This window comes from Ursus arctos, unplaced genomic scaffold (assembly GCF_023065955.2).
Source record: "Ursus arctos isolate Adak ecotype North America unplaced genomic scaffold, UrsArc2.0 scaffold_12, whole genome shotgun sequence".
NCBI lineage: Eukaryota > Metazoa > Chordata > Mammalia > Carnivora > Ursidae > Ursus > Ursus arctos.
In genome coordinates this window covers 66177513-66198850 of record NW_026622786.1, presented here as the reverse complement: position 1 = coordinate 66198850, position 21338 = coordinate 66177513, and the positions used below count along the sequence as shown (strand labels likewise).

The window sequence follows — 21338 nt, the reverse complement described above, 5'->3', positions numbered from 1 at the left end:
AGACAGGGAGCAGGAGCAGGGAGAGGGGTAGAGGAGGAGGAAGAGGGAGAGGGGCAGAGGGGAAAGGGAAAGGGAGAGAATCTCAAGCAGACTCCATGCCAAGCATGGAGCCTGAGGTGGGGCTCAATCTCACAACCCTGACATCATAACCTGAGTCAAAACCAAGAGTCAGATGCTCAACCAACTGAGCCACCCAGATGCCCCTGGAAATCTCCATTTTTTATAGCACTTCAATGTCTTGGATGTCAGCCTTGTTGGTTTTCTAAGACAGATGTTCTGGAGGTTTGTCTCTCTGGTGCACATCCCAGGAGATGGGATACTTGATGTGGGGCATCAACCCCTTCCTCCTCCAGGAGAAGTGCCAAACTAGTGAGATTCCCTCCCTATTATGTGTTCCATGTTGAGGATGGGGTTTTTGGAAAGAGTGTGTCTGTCTCATCTATCCTTCTTGAGGTAGTCAAGCCTTTCTCTAAAGTTCGCCAATCTTTGATTTTTGAACACTGAACTAGCCCTGCTTCAATGAAGTCAACCATTTGAAACCATCTTTTCACATATTACTGAAACATCCTTGCCAATACTTAATAATTTTTGCATCAACATTCTAGATGAACATCAGTCTACACTTTTGCTTTGTATTGTTTTTACTCTTTTTATACATTTTTAATATCACAGTAACACTGACTATAAAATTAGTTGGAAAGTTTCTTCCTGTTATATTTTCTGGAAGTGATATTGTAGAATCGTTTATTCTTAAAACACTTGGTAGAATTCTTCAGTAAAATCTTTTGGGCCTGGAGATTGCCTTTTAGGGGTTTTTGGTTTTTTTTTCCAATTACAAGTTTAATTTTTGGAATAGTTAAAAAATTATTCAAATGATAAATTTCATATTTACCAAGTGTGGAGATTTGTAGATTTCAAGGAACTGTTCCATTTCATCTAACTTGCCAAATGTATGTGTGTAGAGTTCTGTGTACTCCTTTATCATCTTCTTGGTGGCTGCAGGGTCTTTGGTGATGTCCTGTATTTTATTCTTGATATTAATAATTTGTGTCTTCCATCTATTTCTTTTTTATATATAATTTTTATTATGTTATGTTAGTCTTTGTGTCTCCCATCTATTTCTTTGTCATTCTTACTAGATGGGTTTGTTGTTGTTTTTTTAATCCTTTCTTTGCTCCTTTCTGAAGAATCAGCTTTTGTTATATTGATTTTTCTTTACTGGCATTCTCTTTTCAATTAATATTGCTTTGTTCTCTTTATTATTTATTACTTTCTGCTTGCTTTAGGTTCATTTTGCTCTTCTTTACCTGGATTCTTCATGGTAGTAGTTTACATTACTGATTTTAGACTTTATTATTTTCCAACATAAGCTTTTTAGTACTATAAATTTTCCTCTCAGCACTGGTTAAACTGCATCCAACAAATTTTGGTAAGTTGTATTCCTTTTTTTAGTTCTATCAGTTTTTGCTTCATACCACTGGCAGCTCTGTTGTTTGGTGCATACACATTTATTGTCTTCTTGGTGAACTGACAGTTTTGTCATTATGTAAAGTCCCTCTCTGATAATTTTCTTTGCTCTGAAGTCTACTTTCTTTGATATTAATATATCCATTCCTGGTTTCTTCAGGCTGGTGTTTCTATGGTATGTATATCCATTGTTTTATTTTCCACCAATCTATAGCATTATATTTGAAGTGATAGTATGCAATTCTGTAAGCAGTATACAATTTTTTTAGCACTGTCAACTTCTATCTTTAATTGGTATATTCAGACCACTTACAATGAATGTAGTCACTGAAATGTTAAAGCATAATCCTACCATTTTATTTTGTTTTCTGTTGGTTATCTCTGTATTTCATTTCTCTGTTTTCTTTTTTCATGTATTCCTATTGATGACTTGGACTTTTTTCTTTTTTTCAAGAATGCCACTTGAATTATCTACAGTGTGTTTGAATGTATCTCTTTGATTAGCTCTTATTGGTTGTTCTAGGTATTGCACTATACATATATATTTAAGTTATCATAATATATTGATACCAATATTTACCAATTAGAGTAAAATGTTTAAAAACTTTACAACCCTTGCATCCTTTTGCCCTCTACCATTTATATAACAATTATCTTAAGTATTTCCTCTACATGCTTTGAGACCCACATTAGATAGTGTTGTAATTTTTAGTTCAACTTTCAAACATAATTAAAAATCCTCAGGAGTAGAAAAATCTATCATATGCACCTATATTTTTGTTCTTTCTGTTGTTTTTTTTAATAATAATTTTTTTATTATATTATGTTAGCCACCATGTTGTTTTTTTTTTCCTCCCTTCCTGATTGCAAGATTCCTTCTTTTATCATATTCTTTTCAATTTAAAAACCTCTTTAGCCAATATTACCATTTGGCAAATAATTAGTTTTCCTTTATCTGAAATGCTTTGATTATGTCTTTATTCCTGAAGGACTTTTTCACTGGATACAGAATTCTGTATTTTTGCATCAACATTCTAGAAGAAAATCATGGTACTTGGCCAGTTCTTTTCTACCAGACTTCAACGTTTAAGCACTTCCTTCTGGCTCCCATGATTTCTGATAATAAATCTTCTATCATTCAAATTGTTTTTTCATTACAGATAATGAATTTTTTTCTCCTTATTTTATAGTTTGACTAGTATGTGTTTTGCCATAGTTTTACTTGGTTTTATCCATTTTGTGGTTCACTCAATCTATAGGTTTGTCTCTGCCAAATTTGGGAAATTTTCACCCATTATATGTCTGAATACTTTTTTAGCCCCAACCTCTTTCATCTTTTCCTCTGGGGTTCCAATGACATAAATATTAGCTCTTCTGTTATATTTCCACATGTCCCTAATGCTCTGTTCATTTTCTTTTCCATTTTTCCTACTTTGTTCAGAATGGGTAATTTTAATGTTCTACATTCAAGTTCACTATTTGTTCTTCTGTCCTCTCCATTCTGTTGAGTCCTTTGAGTTTTTTAATTTAATTTATTATACTTTCCAGTTCTAAACTTCTCATTAGTTCTTCTTTCCAGCTTCTATTTCTTTACTTGAACTCATCTTTTTCCCATTTAGGTGTGCTATATTAGCTTGTTAAAGTATTTCTATAATGGCTGTTTTAAAATCCTTGTCAGATAATTGTAACAGCTGTGTTATCTCAATGTTGAATTTCATCTTCTTATCTGTATACAATCATTGTTCACTGGTTCCAAGGTCCCTACATATTTTTTAGGTTGAAAAAAGAAAAAAAACATGCACCAGGCCTCTGAGTTCAAGTACAGATTCTGGCAGATAAAACACTGACAAGAGAAACAGATCAGCCTAAAAGGAAAGTGTGGTTACCCCAAAAAGAGTGGAGTCTTAATGACACAGTACCAGGTTGTCACTGCAAAGATAATTGCAAAACACATTCATTTTATTAACATATTCATTTTTTTAAAGGCAGGCATCATATCAAGTATTGAGAAAACCAAGATAATGATAGTATTTTTATAGTAATAATAATAATAGCTAAGTATTATTGATACTTTTTTATCCCAGTATAAGCTCATTAATTCCTCACAAGCTCCATTTTGCAGAAATATAAATAAGATATCATCAAGTCTCTGTCCCTATTATATATTAGCTAAAAATCCTGCGGGGGGGAGAAGAGGCATACAAACCATCAATTACATCATATGATAACAATGTTGTGTTAGCAATAGCACAAAAGCTGTAGGAGCACAATACAGAAGCAAGAAGAAGCTTCTCAGAAAAGGACTTTTTACCTATATCTTAAAGGATTTGTTAGCCAGGCCAATTGAGAATTAGAGAAAGGCTTTCCAAATTGAAGGAACAGCATGAATAAAAAATATATCATCAAGGATGAACTCCAAGTTTCTAGTTTGTGAAATCGAATAGACAGTGATGCAATAAACCAAAAGACTAAAAGGAAGATATAGACTTTGGGGAAAGTTGTTGTTCCATATTGACGTGGAGGCATCTAGCAGACAGCTAGAAAGATGGATCAGGTGAAACTGGAGTTCAAGATCAGAAAGTCATCAGCATTTAATGTGTCACTCTACAGAATGCTTGAAGGAAGCTAGCTGAAATCCAAAGGCGAACAGGAACGTAGGCAGGTTCCAAGCAGGTTCCAAGCAGTGCAAACAATCTTGGACCATTCCAGAATGATATGGGAGCATTATGGGAGTTTCTGACAGTTCATCCGGTTAGACTTCAAAGCTTTCTCCATACATTCAGCAAATCAAAGCCTACAAAAGTTTCAGTGCCTTTTCCTCATGATTTTATTGCTTTTGTTCTGCCAAGCAAGGCTTAGACTACCCATGAAACTTTGCATAAAATTTAAATATCAATCTCTCATTCCTTTGGCAGTAGATCAGCCAAACAACCCATAGCTTTAAGACTCATCTAGCCTAAGATGCTCTGTTTCTGGTATCCAGAGTTTCATTTGCATAAAGATCTTTTTCACTTTCTACATCTGTGTTTTATTTATATTGCAACAGCAATATTTATAAGTTTATGTCACAATAAGTTTCCAGTCTAAATTTGGATCTTCTTTAATTGTTTAGCAGTTAAAACCACACAAAAAGAGTAAAAGAAAAAAAAATCCACCACGAAATTCCTCATAGTGAAGCTCATATGAGAGTTCTCCTCATAAACAAGTAACCATTTCAGATCACATCATAGAAAGATGACGTTAAAGTACAATAAATGATAAAATATGACTTCCTTAATCTATGGCCAACTTTACATTCTTAAAGAAAATGGAAAGATATGTTTTGCTTTAGACAAACTGACATCATGATATGATTTGATTGTTTTTAACCACTTATTTCACTACTAAATTGAAGCTTTTGGCTATCATATCAGGTTTATGATATTTATTTGACTAAGATGAGTTTTCCCTATTCAAGATTAGCTAAGGGCCAGATCTAATAATGTCTTCTCTTATAACTCTCCTTTAAATATTCCCTGAGCCCTAGCCTAACTAAAAGTGGTAAGCTTTCATAATACTTTACTTGCATTTCTAGAACTAAACATTATTTTATTCATTGGTTTATATTTTTTTTGTATACTTGATTCATCCTCATTACTAGAGTGTATGCCCCATTAGTGCAAAACAGGACTTCTTTATACAAATGTCTTGGTTCATAATAGGTCATGAATATGTTTGTTGAATAAATGAAATGACTCTCCCTAGTCATACTCCCATTTTTCATTAATGACTCGGTTATTTGTTTATCAATAAACAACACTGCAACAATGTTCTATGATGCTTAGAGAATCATCAGAGCCTTAACTGTACATATAAGATTTAGACAGTGACTGTTACTACCTTGGAATCTAAAATAATAATTTAGACTAGTGATAAGGTTCACTGTCCTCAAAAAATATATCACTAAGCCAAAATAATACTATGTATGTTCACTTACTTATCTGTTTATGTTTCTCTCAGCAAACTATAAGCTCAATGATTCATAGGACCTTTTTTTTGGCCACTGTATCTTCAATGCCTATCATAGTGCCTGGCATATAACAGGTTCTTAATAAATACTTCTTGAATAAGTTTAACAAATGTTTTCTGAAGTAAACCATGTGCCAGGGACTTTACCACATGCTCATTAAACTTAATTTCAACAAAATTAACAAACGTAATTATTTCATTTCATATAAACAACAATGCCTTGAAATAACATTATTTGATACGCAAAATGAGACTCAGAGGTTAAGTAACTAGCTGAAAGCCAACAACTACTGAATAGTTATTAAGCTTGAATTTAAATTCAGGAATGTTTGATTCCACTCTCCCTTACTTGTTTCATCCTCCCAATCTAAGCATTCATTACATATTCAGACGAATTTAGTAAAAGAATGTAGCTCAGCTTCTTTGCCCTCAACTTTCTTCCATTCTTTTGAAGTGGAATTGGGTAATTAAGTATATTCAATCAACTGACCAAAGGAATTTTTAAAAAAAGAAATCGATGAGTATCAATCACATGCAGAAGTAAGTTAAATACCCTGAACCAAAATAGTTATTTATTCAGACATGCTTTTTTAAAATATGACACAGTAAATATTGTTGGATCATCAAATATTATTTTACAGATTAACTTTTTATCTTTGGGAGAAAATGGAAAAGAGAATAAGAAGGAAAAGAAAATGCTTCCATATTTGGTTGCCATTTATCCAGTTCATTTATACACTAGTGTACACACATTAACAATAAAATATTTCCAAATGTTTAAGAGAAAATTCCTGGATTATGTCAACATCACTATACTTTAGATACTACACATTTAAAACAATTTAGAAAAATTTATTATAATCAGTCCAAAAGTAATTATTCTACATTCTACTTGTAATTCAGTAGAGTAACAGAATCAATGAGACAAGAGTAATCTTGGTATAAAATTAGGTTTGATATACTAATTTTTGAAAGTGAAAGTCATTTGTCAAAAATCTGTATGTGGAACATTACCAGAGAAGCATCAGCAAGGTCCCCAAGACATTTGCATTATGGGAGACAAAAATAAGAACAGAAAATGAAACTATTTAAAATGAACACCAGAGCAGACTTTAGTGAAGGGGCAAAAGAACTAGCAAGGAAGTCAAGAGATGTGAGCTGTAAGCTTAGCTCTGCCATAAACTAAATGTAAAACAGTGAGTGACTCATATCATCATTCTAAACCTCAGGTTTTTTTATATATAAGAAAAGATATAAAGTTTGAAAGATGAAGAGTGTAAAGGTATTCTAGAAACACGGATACAAAGGCTAAGAGACAAAAAGAACACAATATATTAGGAGAATGTAAAGTTGTCATAGATGGCTGGATTGCTGACTTTCAGTTACTTACTTACCTTCTATTAGTCTCAGTTTTGTTGCCTAATTTAATGACACTTACTTCACAGCTTTACCGTATACGTTATTAAATAATTAAGTAAATGAAAATCTAGTGAAGTCCCTTATGCAGTGATATGTATTTTAGTTATAGAGAATCACCATATTACTCTAAGAATATAATTTTTAGGTGACAGCAAATATGTAGGCTTCAGATATGAGGAAATGGTCATTAAGATTACTTTCAACTATAGAATTTTGTGACTATGCTTTGCTTTAAAAGCTGCAAGGTCATTCGACGAAATTCAACCTCTATTCATGCTGAAACCTATCAGCAAATTCAGAGTGAAAGGGAATGTCTTCAATTTAATAAAGGACATCTATAAAAAATAAAAAAAAAAAACCACTACATAACACCTTAAGTAACATCATACTTAGTGGTGAAAGGCTGGAAGCATTCCCCTAAAATGTGGAATAAGACAATCAGGTCCACTCTCACTACTCCTATTCATCATTGTAATAATGGTCATAGCTGGTGGAAACAACAAGAAAAAGGTTTTGAACTAAAAAACAAAACAAGGCATGCAGATATAAACATTCTCTACTCCTAGATGATATAATCACCTATGCAGAATATCTTAATTGACAAATAAGCTACTAGAAGTAGTCAGTCAGTTTAGCAAGGATGCAGATTATAAGGTCAGTGTCATATTACTACATACTAACAAAAAACAGTTAGCAATTAAAAATTTTTAAATAATTTTACTTATAATTGTATCAAAAAGAAAAGAAATATTTAAGCATAAATCTAACAAAAGTGAGTGACATCTCTATGTTGAAAAAAAAAAACCCTAGAAACAAAAAAACCGATGAAAGAAATCAAAAAAGATAAAATAAATGGAAAGATATATATTTATAGCTCATGGATTGGAAGAAACAATACTGTTAACATGTCAATATTTCAATTTCTCCTACATGTCTAAAGATTCAACAAAATTCCAAACAAAATCCCAGCAGGGTAGCAGGATTTTTTTTTTTCTTGTAGAAATCAAAAACCGTATTCTAAAATTTATGTGAGAAGGCAAAGGTGCTAGAATAACCAAAAGAATTTGGAAAAAGATGACAAGACAAAAGACATACCACCTGATTTCAAGACTTGATATTAAGCTACAGAAATCAAGACAGTATGGAATTGGAGAAAGGATAATCATATAATTCAATGGAACAAAACAGAGTCCAGAAACAGACCCACACATATATGGTCAACTGATTTTAAACAAAGATGCAAATAATTTTATAGAGAAAAGGCAGGGTTTTTTTTTAACAGATGGTACTGAAATAGACATCCATATGCAAAAGATGAATAAAAAACAACCTTCTAAGAAAAACTCAATCCATAGTTCACACCATATATAAGTATTAATTTAAAATGTATCATAGACCTAAATATAAAACCTAAGACCACAAAATTTTCAGAAGAAAACAAAGGAGAAAATTTTGTGATCTTCAGTTAGACAAAGATTTCTTAGAATTAACATCAAAAGCATGATCCATAACAGAAAAATAACTGGACTTTACAAAAACTATAATTTGTTCTGTGAAAGATACTTTCAAAGGAATAAAAAGACCAAACCCAGTCGAGGGGGGAAATATTTGTAAACAGATGATAAATGATTTATATCTAGAATATATAAGAAACTCTCAAATCTTAATAATAAAACAAACAACCCAATTTAAAACACTAACAAAAATTTGGGACAGGTACTTTATCAAAAAATAAATACAGAGATGGCAAATAAGTACATGAAGATGTTCAAAGTTTTTAGTCATTAGGGAAATTCAAATTAAAATCATGAGATACAAATGCACATCTATTAGAATGGGTAAGATTAAAAAATACTGATGATACCAAGTGCTGGCAAGGATATGCAGTAACTGGAACTCTCATACATTGCTCATGGAAATGCAAACTGATACAGCCACTTTGAGAAACAGTTTGGCAGTTACTTATAAAGTTAAACATACACTTACCATATGACCAAGCAATCCTGCTCCCAAGTATTTACCCAAGGGAAATGAAAACTTACATTCACAAACATAAAAAAGTACAAGAATATTTATAGCATAACTTATAATTTCCAAAAACTGGAAACATCTGCAAAATCCCTTAACTGGATAAACAAACTGTGGTAACATGTGCCACTTTCTATAAATATCTTATTTGTTTACTTTCTCCTATTTATTGTCTTTCTTCTCATAATAAAACACAAGCTTCCCCAGAACAGAAGAACCTTGTCTTTTATTCAGTGCCGATTCTTGCCTACCCAAAACAGTGTCTAGAGTATCATAAGTACACAATAAATATTTGTTGAATATTAATGCCAAGAAAAATAACATTTATGGAGGGCTTTCTAAGTGTCAAGCAAAACTTCAATAGCTTGGTTATACTGTATCATGTAGGTAGGCAACTAAGACATAGCATAAAATCTCTTGCCCAAGGTCACACAATAAATAGCTAAGTAGAATATGAACCCTGGTAGTATGACTCCAAAGCATGAACATAATCCAAATGAAGAAGTATTGGAAGGGCATTACAGGAAAGAGCAAAATGCAGGGAGGTGAGAAACAACATGGTCTCTGCAGGAAACTACAAGAAGGCCAATAACTATTTATGGCAAAGAAAACTAGAGAGGGGCCAGATCGTGAAGAGCACCATATGCCAGGCTAAGAAACCTGGACTTTACTCTAAAGGAATAGGGAACATTTAAGGGATTTAGCAGCGGAGTAGCAAAGTCAGATTTGGAGTTTAGATAGAATACTCCAGGTCAGTGTGAAAGATGGACTTAAATAAGCACAAGACTCTGGACAAAGCTACACATACAGTCTTATTTTACACCTTGATATTACCAATAATTGCAATAACTGCAATCCCTTCAATTTCTTTCATTCATCTTACCCTAAAGGCCACCCCTTCTCTTTGAAGCTTACTATAGTACACTACCTATCAAACTACTTTCACCTCATCAGAATGTCCAACAAAGATGAATAAAGTCTCAGTTTGCCTAGAAAAGTTTCGGTTTATGACTGCTATCTAGATGTAATTATTAGATCATCTTTTACTCTCAAAATTAACTGGATTTGGATAATATGATCATCCTACCTTCAATGTATTGATCTACCATGTTTTCACCACCTTTCGCCTTACCATTACTCCTTACTCCTTACCCCCGTAATGTACTCTCTCTTCTCCAGGCTTTGTTGAATGTACCCTGGACTCTCATTCTTTTCTTAGTTTATGATCTTTATTGGTGAAAACACACCCATGTTCTGTTTATGACCATAACAGACTATCTGGTACTGAATTTATCCACCCCCTATAAACTGGACAAAATACATAAAACTGCTTTTTTTTGGCATTAGACAGCTGGCAACTCATGACTGATTTCTGAGACAAGGGAAACAAATGAGGTAAGCCCTGCAATCACTAAGGTATTCTGTCTGGAGGCACCTTCTGAACTATAATGCAAGGCAAAGGAATCCATGCAAAATGATAACTCACTGAGTTGAAGAAACAGAAGCTGGAGTTCCAGGAGTGGGTTGGAGATAATGTGGCTAGAATTATAGAACAAAGCACTGGAGAAGACTATGCACAGAAAAAACTCCAGAAATTTGTATTGGATCCAACTTGATTCTATGGCTGAATGTAAAGCCATATATGCATAAGGTAAGACTCCAGGAAAATAGGCAAAGAACCATTACAAGAAAATGGTGGAAGAAATCCAAAAACTCACATATAGCTGGGAGACCTTTGAATCCAAACAAATCAGAGTAAAAGCTTCAATGAATACTTCACTAGAGACTCCAGAAAGATCACATCTTAGTAGCAGGGTGAAACCAGCCCTAAACTAGAAGCTAATCTAGACCTGTCTTAACAACACTTAGAATCAAGCCTTCATAACAGTAATGGGAGTAACTATCCCATGTCTGCCATCTTACCGTAAACAACTAAAAAACTGGATAAAATATATGAGTAGATGCTTTCAGACATTGGACAACAAGCATCACAAAGCTGGGATCCCTAAGAGAAAAGAAACAAATGAGATAATTCCTGTTATCACTCTGGCTTTCAAGACACAGGAATGGGAAGCATTCCAGTTGTAAGCAGAATAGAGAGACCCCATTGAATATCTGGAGCATTCAGTAGATACTCTAGAAAAGCTGTGCCTGACTCTAGTAGAACTGAAGTACCATCACTGAATTAGGCCTGCACTAACAAAGATTTAAAAGAAGCCTCAAAACAAGTCAAGTTGTTCCACAAGTAAATTAACTGTCTGCCAAAAAAAAAAAAAGAAAAGAAAAAAACAAAACTCTGAAAAACTTTTCTTTTAAAAAGGAAACAAAATCTAAACAATCAACAGTGTAATAATCACAATGTCAGATTCAAAAAAAAATGTCTAGATATGCAAAAAAGCATAAAAGTGTGACCTATAATCAGGAGAAAAATCAACTGATACAAATGAATCCAGAAATGACAAAGATAATAGAATTCTCAGCAGTTATAAAGTTATATACAGTTATAAATGTATTCAAGTGTATTATAAACATATTCAAGGATTTAATATAGAACATAAACATGATGAGAGAAACAGAAGATATAAAAAAGAACCAAGTGAAAATTCTCATTTATTGCTAGTGAGAATGTAAAAGGATACAATATAGGGAAAGGATTAACTGTGACGTGGTATGAGTCACAGTTATCCTTTATAGTCCCATTATCATTTGTAGTATTGGAAATGTTTTATATTTTGATTGTGGTATGTTTTAATTTGACTGTATGAAAATCATACCTCAACAAGTTGATTTACAAGTAAAATTTAATAATAAAATAAATATTGTTTCCTCAGGAAAAGTAAAAACACAACTATGGTTAAATCAAACTTTCTCCCTATTCTGCATGTGCAGGCTTATAGCTAAAAAGGATAGGTGAAAAACATTCACATTGAATTTTATGTGTTTAAATTCATGTATGTATATCACAATGTTACCTTTATTACTATCAACAAATGATATTATTCTACCCGAGGTCATTTACTCTTCCCCTCTCTGATGAGTCCATTCATTATACCTTGTATTACTTCAAGTTTCCAAAACTCCTTCCCCCATCATCAATCTCTGCTGATGATCTTGCTTCCTGTTTCACTGAAAGGATGAAAGGAACAGAAGAAAAACTCCACAGATTACTTTCACTACCTTTATCTACTTAATAGCATCAGCTCTCACCTATTCTTCCCTCTAACATGTTACTTACTATGTGAGAAACATCTACCTGTGTGCCTACCTAAAGGCAATCCTTCAATTTATGAACTGTCTCTTCTCAATATGCAGGAATATCAGTCCAGTATCCCTTCTCCTCTCTGTATCAATTATTTGCTCTATATTAGATCATTTTAATCAGGATATAAACATGCTACTTGTTCCACCCAAGCAAATTTTTTTTTCTCAGACCTACTACCTCTATTAGCTACCATTCCATTTCGTTGCTTCACCTGCAAGGAACTTCTTCAAAAAATGTTGCCTACATTAGATGTCTCCAATGCCTCTCCTCCCATTCTCTCTTTTTTTTGAATTTTACTTTATTGTGGCAAGAACATTTAACATGAGATCTACCCTTAACAAAATTTTAAGAGCACAATACATTATAATTGACTACATATAGCTGGAATATTGTACAACAGATAAATATAACTTATTCATCTTGCTTATCTGAAACTTAAAGTCTATCAATTCGTGAATCCCATTTGCCCCTCCCCACAGCCCCTGGCAAACACCATTCCACTCTTTCACTCTATGAATTTGACTATTTTCAATACCTCACATAAGCTGAATCATGCAGTATTTAGCATCCTAAATGTCCATCAACAGATGAATGGATAAAGAAAATGGTATAAAGAAAGTGGTATACACATACAATGGAATACTATACAGCCTTTGAAAAGAAGAAAATTCTGCAATATGCAACAACATGGATGAACACTGAGGACATTATGCTCTCATTCTCTAAAGCCTACTCTAGCACTCAATTAAAACTGCTATTTGTCAAGGTCATCAATAACTTCCATAATCCCAAATCCAACAGTCAATCCTGTGTCCCCATCTTATTTAAACTATCAGCAGCATATTTCACAGTGCATTACTCACTTCTCCTCCATGATTGTTCTTCATTTATATTCCAAGATAATACACACTTGGATTTCCTCCTACTAACAGTGCTCTTTTTCAGTTTCCTTTACTGGCTTCTCAGTCAGAGGTCGCTAAACTCACTACTTATTCCTCTCCTCTTCTCTATTTATACTTACTCCTATAGTAATATCATCCCTGTTTTATGACTTTAAATACTCTCTATATGCTAACAATTCCCAAATATATAGCTTCAATCCCAACTTTTCTTTCAGACTCCAGACTCATGTATCCCAACTGCCTACTTATTAGTGTGTTTGAATATATGATAGGTATCTCATATTTAAACTGTCTAAAACTGAACTCCTCATCTTTCTCCCAAAACCTGCTCTTCTGGCTGCCTTCTGTATCTCTGTAGATCATATATTCATGCCAAAACCCTGAAGTCATCCTTGATTCTTCTCTTGATTACACATCCATATCAAATCCAGAAGGAAATCCTCTGGCCATATCTTCAAATATCTCCCACCATTTAAATTGTGATCATAATAGCCCAAACCACTATGTCTCTCACTGAAATTAGAATAAAAGTCTCCAAACTGGATCCCTGTTTCTATCCTTGGGCCATTCTGTCTTTAATGTCTACTTTTAACAGGAAATGTCAATAATTTTATGATAGTGGTCATATCATGTAACTACTCTGTTAAACTTCTCTAATATTTTTGTATTTCAGAGTAAAAAATAATGTCCCTACTAAGATCTACCAGGTACTACAAAATCACCACTTCAACCCACCCACTGCTACCCTCCCACATATATACTTTTTAACCACATTTTCTACTAGTTTCTGCCTTGCTCACACAGCTCTAATCACACTGGTTTCTTTGCTGTACCTCAAATGAACCAGATGTGATTCCACCACAGGACACTGGCTTAGGGCAATAGCTATTCCAACTTATAAGACTACCCTTCTACCAGATATTTGTAAACCATATTTCCTTACTTCCTTTGTCTTTGCTCAAATGTTACCTTCTCAAGGAGGCCTACTTTAATGACAATTCATTTTGTTCTCCTCTACGTATCCCTCTTAACCTGTTCTACTTTTTCTTTTAAAAATTATCACTTTCTAATATACTATTTCCTCATTTGTTATGTCTATTTTTTTGTCCTTCTCTTTGACCCAATGATACACCGAGAATGAAAACCCCACAAGTGCTCCTATCTTTTTTCTCACTTGATTACTATATTCCAAGTGCTACAATTATGTCTAGAACAAAGAGGTAGTAATTAAGTATTTGTTGAATAAAAGTATAACCTCCATGGGGTGCCTGGATGGCTCAGTCGGTTAAGCATCTGACTCCTGATTTCAGCTCAAGTCATAATCTCAGGGTTGTGAGATCAAGCCCTGCATCCAGCTCTGTGTTGGGCATGGAGCCTGGTTAAGATTCTCTCTCTCCCTCTCCCTCTGCCACTCCCCATACCCCTTCCATTAAAAAACAACAAAAAAGTACATCCTCCCTAGCTGTTTAGGCCTTCTTTGATATCTTCGGTATCTTAGTTTCTTTGTTGATGATGTTTCTGTGATACATGAAAAATTTTCTTTTTTTTTTCTTTGTTCATTTTTTTTTTTCTTAAATCCCACATATGGGAGAAATCATATGGTATTTTTCTTCCCTTGACTGACTTATTGTACTTACCACTATACCCTCTAGATCCATCCATGTTGTTGACAATAAGTTTTGTTCTTTTTTATGGCTGAGTAATATTCCTCTCTGTGTGTGTGTGTGTGTGTGTGTGTGTGTGTGTGTGTGAGCACACATCATATCTTCTTTATCCATTCCTCTGTCATGGACAGATGGGTTTCTTCTGTATCTTCTCTATTGTAAATAATGCTGCAATATATATAGGGGTGCATATATCTTTTCAAATTAGTGTTTTCATGTTCTTTGGGTAAATACCCAGTAGTGGAATTGTTGGAGCTTATGGTACTTCTATTTTTCATTTTTTGAGGAGCGCCAATATTGTTTTCCACACTGGCCACACCAGTTGGCATTCCCACGAACAGTACATGAGGCTTCCTTTTTCTCCACATCCTTGCCAACATTCATTGTCTCCTGTGTTTTCTATTTTAGCCATTCTGACAGGTGTGAGGTGACATCACATGGTGCTTTTGACCTGCACTTTCCTGATGATGAATGATGTTGGGCATCTTTTCATGTATATCCTGGCCATCTGCATGTCTTCTTTGGAGAAAGTCTGTTCATGTCTTCTGCCAATTTTATTAGGATTATTCATTTGTTGTTGTTGAGTTGTGTAAGTTCTTTATATATTTTGGATACTGACCCTTTAACAGATATATAATTTGCCAATATCTTCTCCCATTCAGTAGACTTTTTGTTTTAATGAGGGTTTCCTTTGCTGTGCAAAGTCTTTTATTTTGATGTAGTTACAATGTTTATTTTTGTTTCCCTTGCCTCAAGGAGACATGTCTAGAAAAGCGTTGCTATGGCTGATGTCAGAGAATGTTACCTGTGCACCCTCTTCTAGGATTTTTATGGTTTAAAGTCTCACATTTAGGCCTTTCATCCATTTTGAGTTTATGTTTGTGTATGGTGTAAGAAAGTTGTCCAGTTTCATTCTTTTCTATATAGCTGTCCAGTTTTCCCAACACCATTTGTTGAACAGATTATCATTTTCCCATTGCATATTCTTGCCTCCTTTGTCATAAATTAATTGACCATATAATCATGGGTTTATTTCTGGATTTTCTATTCTGTTCCCTTGCTCTATGTGTCTATTTTTGTGCCAGTGCCACACTGTTTTGATTACCACAATTTTGTAGTATATCTTAAAATCTGGAATTGTGATGCCTCCAGTTTCATTCTCTTCCTTTTCAAGATTGCTTTGGCTATTTGAGGTCTCTTGTGGTTCCATACACATTTTAGTATTATCTGTTCTAGTTTGGTGGAAAATGCTGTTGGTATATTGAGACGGATTGAATTAAATCTATAGATTGCTTTGGAAAATATAGACATTTTAACAATATTAACTCCTCTAATCCATGACCATGGAATACTTTTCCATGTGTTTGTCACCTTCAATTTTCAAGGGGATGCTTTTAAAGTTTCACCATTATGTATGATGCTTGATCTTGATTCTTTGAAGAGATCCTTTATCAAATAAAAAAAGTTCCTTTCTCATCCTAGTTTGCTCAAGTCTTAGTTCAAGTGGGTTTTAAATTTTACCTATTGGTTTCTATGAATCTACTGAGATGATATTTTGAAAGGCAGCATAAGACAGAAGAGAAAAAGCTCTGGAACCAGTAAATAATATGTATCAAAATACAAATAGAATACAAGTAAGCCGAAAAATAAATATGCCAAAAAGTTCACAATAACGCCTTCTAGTTAGTAGGATTATAGGCTTGTGTTTTGTTTTGTTTTCTTTGCTCCATTACTAACTTATATTTTCCAAATTTTCTACAGTGACTAGTTAGGTACAAATCCTGAGTCTACGCCCTACTAATTGCAGTATCTTCAACAAGTTATTTACCCTGTCTGTGTCTCACTTTCTTTCAGTTTCTTCACTTGTAAAATGAGGAGGTATAATAGTACTTAAAAACTATTTTGAAGATTAAATAAATTAATATAAAAGACTTAGAACAGTACATATAACATACAAGTGTTCAATAAATGTTAGCTATTTCTATAACAAATTGAATTACAGTGAAAATGAGAACCTGTGCTATACTTTATAGAAGGAGTATTAAAAGTATAGTAATATTAATAGCTAACATTTTTTTTTGTTCACTTCTTATGTGCCATGCATTGGATTAAGTGTTTTACATGCATTATCACATATGATTCTTAGAGCAACTCTACTAGATACTATTAAAACGTTAAACAGATGTAGAAATTGACTATTTAAATACAGAAATTGATCAATAACTTTCCCACGGTCACAGAGCTAGGAAATAAGTGGCAAAGCTAGGCTTATAATTCAGCCCAACCTAACATAGAATCTATATTCTTAAGCGTTACAATTTTTTTGATGATAATGATGATGATTAATAGTAGATTTGAAAGAAGGAGGAGGAAGAATAAGAGAATAAGCAGAATAAAAAGGAAGAGAAAGCAAACAAAGCAAAACAAAACCCAGTAATAGTAATCTAGTAATAATCTGTTATAGTGTTTTCTCTTGTTTTGTTAGTATTATTTCTACTGTTCTGGTGTTTTAATAAAAACAATAGCCAACAGGTATTGAGCTCCTATTAGCTATCTACCAAACACCATGGTAGGCCCTTTGCATATATTATCTCATATAATTTTCACAACACTCACATGAAGTTGTAGTATTATATTCAGTTACAGATGGAAAACTGAGTCACCAAGAGATTAATTTAACTGATCATGGGTAAAACAACTCACAAGTATCAGAATCAGGATTTAAACCCAAATGTGTCTGAATCTATCATCTGTGCTCTTTCTACTGTGAGATGCTGCCTCTGTGCACTGTTGATTTTGGCCAGGATGAAGTTTCACTGAGCCTAAAATCTCCAGGATGGAGACTAAAGAAGCAGCAAACTGTTGGAATTTTGAAGTCCAATTCAGACATGTAATATATAAAAGTGTGTGCATGTTTAAGCTACATTATTGCTTACAGTAATGTAAGAAATACTTCATTATTTAAAAAAAACTTCTTTTTAAAAATTTCCATTACATACCTCAGAGGACAGTCGGTTGGCACACCCAAACTAAAGAGGATTGCTGAATTGAGAAAAAAAGCCAAAATAATAAAGGGATCTGTTTTGTTGTCTCATGTTGTTGCTGGAATGCAATTAATTCCTCTATGACTAGAGTCCTGAAACACTGCATTATATCCCATTTATTTGTGTAAAATTTCAAAGTAAGTGATGAAAAAGAAACAACTTATTCTAAATATATGAAATATTGAACTTACGAAACAATTAAAAGCAAGAAATTCAAGGAAAAGCATCTCATTGCTGATAGCTCAGTAAAATAGTACAGATTTTCTGGTAATAATATAAAATATGTAGCAAGAGTTCAAAAATACTCATATCATTTGTCTATCAATTCCCCTCCTAGGAATTTATCCTAAGTAAGCAAAACAAAATATGGGTAACATTTCATACATGAAGATATTCACTACAGTGTTATTTGTAACAACAGATAATGGAAAATAATCTTTATGCCCAAGGAAATGGTTCAGTAGTAAAAAGCTATTGTACAGTCATGTTTATGAAGTTTTTAATGATAGAAAATTGCTTGTGATACTATTTATTTAAAAGCAAAACAAAAATTTGCATATGGTAAAAAATTTAATTATGCTCCAAAAAATAAAGTAGGAAGTAAAAAGCCTAGAAGTAAATATGCCAAAAAGTTAATATTTGTTTCTATATAGTATGATTATGTGTGTGTGCTTTTTCTCTGCTTCTAATAATTGCCTGTATTTTCCAAATTTACTACATTGAGCATCAGCTACTTTAATCAAAAAAAGGAAAAATTAATTCGAAGAGATAAAAACAACATAAGGGGAAGAGAATAGAGTTTAGAAGTCAAGATATATCATTTTCCCACTCTTATTGGCTGAAGTTTTGTCATGAGTATTTAAATAGAAAGATTTGTTTTCACATCACACAAGTATTTTGCTGCATCGATAATAAATTTCCACATAAGAATATTTAATACAAGTTTTCAGAGAGAAAATTATATTTTTAATAAAAATATCTTGATGTTAGTTTACATAGACTCTTGCAAAAACACTACTTAGCAACCACTTTTGGGGGTTTATATATCAGTCCTAGAATACAGCACCATATAGTCCAAGCTTTCATCACTTTTTACAAATGTCAAGGGAAATAACCAAAAAGATAGACCTGTTTGTATGGTATATTTGATGCTATAATTTTTAACATTCATTTAATGGACTTAGTCTTTGATGACTAACATTTCGTTTGCTTGCTAGCACCAAACCCTAAATAAGGTTCCTGACTAGATTACATTCATGAAGCTCTCATTTTAACGGAAATTAGAGAGATGGAAAAGATGATAGGAGGAGACATTATAAAAACAGACCTCACAAGTCAAACTTAATAGTAAAACCATCCTTTTTCATGTAGACAGCCATGAAAACAAATATCCTGTGAGAGAGAGATATTGTATCTTTCTAGCAGATCTTTATGCCATCTTGAGACAGATTTCCATAACTATATTATGTGATTACAGTTGATGAAGCAATGGCCCAAAGAAAGAGACTGATAAAGCATCATACTCCAGGAAACCCGATAAACATGTTCATGATTTCTAATTGTAACAAGAGTAGAATAGCACTGGATATGAAGATAGAAACCCAGAGAGTCAGATAGCTTTAGTCAGGGCTCACTGTAACACAAAAAACTTAATTAAAAAATTTATTCTAAAAAAAAAAAGAAAGAAAGAAAGAAACCCAGAGAATCAGAGTAAATATTGGTTCCTCCCACTTTAAAAATGAGCATTCATAAAAACAACACCAACTCTCTTATTAGAATAATCCCTTGGAACACACTCATGTTACTTACTTAACTGATAGGCAAGACTGCAAAAGAGCCTGTATGACTTTAGCATAAGGTATAAAAATTATAACACTCTAGAAGACGCTAATTTTAAACAACAAAAAGAACATACCTGCAAGCAACTAGAAGAGAAAAAAAACAAGAAACTGAAATTTATGAGCAACCTGCCCAAAAAACTATCTCAGATAGTGTAACTTAAGAAATCCATTTTCCTGGGCACCTGGATGGCTCAGTCGGTTAAGTGATGTACTCTTGATTTCAGCCCTGGTCATGATCTCAGGGTTGTTAGATTGAGCCCCACATGGGGCTGGTCTCCCACTGGGCGTGGAGCCCTACTTAAAATTCCTTCTCTCCCTCTATCTCTGTCCCTGCCCCACCCCAGAAAAGAAAAGAAAGAAAAACATTTTCCCTGCTTAGTCAAGCCACTCCCCACCCCTCCTCCTGAAAAGAGAAGCTATGTAAGAATATTATTTGTACAGAGACTAAAGTGCAAGAAAAACTGGGCTAAGAATTTAATGTGGCCCAAAGTTAAAGAACAATAATAATTTTAGAGCTTTAACTAAGTCTCTATTTAGCAAAGATCTAATTAGGATAGAGGATTCTATTGTTTGAAAAGTAATGGGTCTCATTTCTTAGGAGTTAGTCAATTCCTGGAAGCAATATGCAAGCTGAAGGATGTGCATGTGCTGTGCATAAAGAGGAAAACAGTAAACCCCTTTGGGAAATTAGAAATCCTGGCAGATTTTACTGCTTTTAAGAAAATGTTTCCCTTCCTTCATATGAATTGACTATATTGCTTCAGAATTATTATTTTTCAGTGGTGTATGTTACAACCATAAGTTACTGACATGAGACACCAATAGAAGAATGAAAGGTTATATGTCTACCTCACGTTAGCAGAGACAGCTTCATCGGGGACCCAAAGTTGGAGTGCCAAGACTGTCTTGTAGATGTGGCTAAAGTCTCCTGCTGTGAGTTACACTCTTAAAAGACTCAGTAACATAGACTTGGAAAATGCATTTTGATAATTACTAATTGTCTTGTTGGAATAAGAGGGCAATCCTATTGTCATGTAAACCCCTGATCAGGTAAAGTGTAGGTATTCCTAAGGCAGGTGAAGGGGAGAATATTGTTATTCTTACTATGAAAAGCTAAAAAAGGAATTCTCTCATGGGAGACTAAGTAAAACTAAGAAGCAAAGCTAGGAACTAAAGTATGTTCTTAAGCAGTTTTCTGTGATGGATTTAACATTTTTTCCCACTTGTCCTAAGTCATGTTTAGCCAACAATATAGAGTTCTCCCATCTATTTAATTCCTTCCAGCTAACCCTTAAACTTCATTAAATATTACATACACCTATGTCATTACAAACAGTCATGTGCCAGCGGTGGTGTACAGAATTAAGAGAATCAACAGTAAATCGGAACGTCTGTTCCTTGCACCCCTCTCCTACTGAAGGCAGCATGCCAGTAATAGTCCCTAAAGTCCAGACACTGACCACTGCCAGATATGTGAATCTAATTGCAGTTGAGAAAAATGGAGAGATGCGAGCAACCAGCTGAAAGAGCAAACAGGATGGACTGACTTAGGAGGGAAAACTAAACCAACCCTCCCTTTCTCCCAAGTATACTAGAAAAAGATGACCCTGAAGGAAGAAGGCAGATAGATATTTAGTTACAGGGCTAAGTTTTCATCTGCTTAAAACAATCATATCACTATATGTACAAAGTTGTGCAGTCTT

The 21338-nt window shown here is 33.7% G+C and overlaps 1 protein-coding gene across 1 annotated transcript in view; it reads right to left on the bottom strand.

The window, feature by feature from the left end:
* Window positions 1-21338, bottom strand: part of LOC113254217 (cytosolic carboxypeptidase 6-like) — a 1048184-nt gene that overhangs the window by 743677 nt on the left and 283169 nt on the right. The window lies entirely within an intron of this gene.